The sequence below is a fragment of the Elephantulus edwardii genome, unplaced genomic scaffold, assembly GCF_000299155.1.
Source record: "Elephantulus edwardii isolate Elephantulus edwardi_28Jun2011 unplaced genomic scaffold, EleEdw1.0 scaffold00271, whole genome shotgun sequence".
Taxonomy (NCBI): domain Eukaryota; kingdom Metazoa; phylum Chordata; class Mammalia; order Macroscelidea; family Macroscelididae; genus Elephantulus; species Elephantulus edwardii.
Window position 1 is genome coordinate 2298379 of NW_006400021.1, and position 1035 is coordinate 2299413.

The window sequence follows — 1035 nt, forward strand, 5'->3', positions numbered from 1 at the left end:
TAGCACTTTATTTTATATTTTATCTTAACTGATTTAAGATGCTGTATTTCTGATATACTAAAACCTTATATTTTTAAGGTAAATGTTCTGGATTTTCTATTCTGTTCATTTGTTTTCTCTTTCTTATTTACATGGTCTTAATTATTAACCCTGATCCCATACAGTTTAGTTTGCCTTGCAGATTGGTATTAGAGTCAGCCATTCATACTAATAATGAATGTCCTTGGTTACAACAATCCCCATATTGTGTTACCACTCTTTCCACTACCTTTCAGGGGTTCTTTCCATTCATCACTCTATTTTCTACCTTTCTACCTTATGAGTTTTATCCTTGGACCAATGCTGCCTTGTGATCTTGGCTGGTTGAGTATTCTAAGTGCTGGGTTCTTTTAGGTATATTTATTGTTTGGCTGAAAATTGTGCCACAGCACAGAGTTCAGTTTCACGCTCAAAGGACAGTTAAGTATGACTATATTTTTTCACATCTAGTAGAGCAGGCTGGTTACCCCATAATTGCTCATCATTTTTTTGCCACAGCCACTTAACACTAAGCTTTTAAAGGAATTATTTTTTGGAGTTGGATAGATTTTTTTAGAACATTTGTTCCTGTTTTTTAAAATTGTGATTTTAATGAAAGTTTATAGAAAAGTTGGATTTTCATTCATTCGTGGTTGTACACCTTCCTCCCTACCTCATCAGTTCACTTTTTTAAAATAAAAAAAAAAATTTATTGTTGGATAATTTCCTCCCTCTTCCCTTTCTTAACCCCTTCCCCAGGTCACTTTGCTATGCACCTCTTATTCTGGACTGTTATCATACACAAATATTGCCTAATCATATGTTGTTGTTGTTGTTGTGATGTGCCGTCGAGTCGTTTGCGAATCATAGCGACCCTATGCACAACAGCCCTAAACCCTGCTCTATCCTGCGCTAACCGCATTGCCTCTGACACACCCATCCCGATTACCCCAGTCACCGAATCAATCCATCTCATAGAGGGTCTTTCCCCCCTGCGCTGTCCCTCCACCCTCCCAA

General features: G+C 37.5%; 1 protein-coding gene across 1 annotated transcript in view; it reads left to right on the forward strand.

Moving 5' to 3' along the window:
• Positions 1-1035, forward strand: part of BDP1 (B double prime 1, subunit of RNA polymerase III transcription initiation factor IIIB) — a 124632-nt gene that overhangs the window by 60472 nt on the left and 63125 nt on the right. The gene's annotated exons all lie outside the window — the stretch shown is intronic.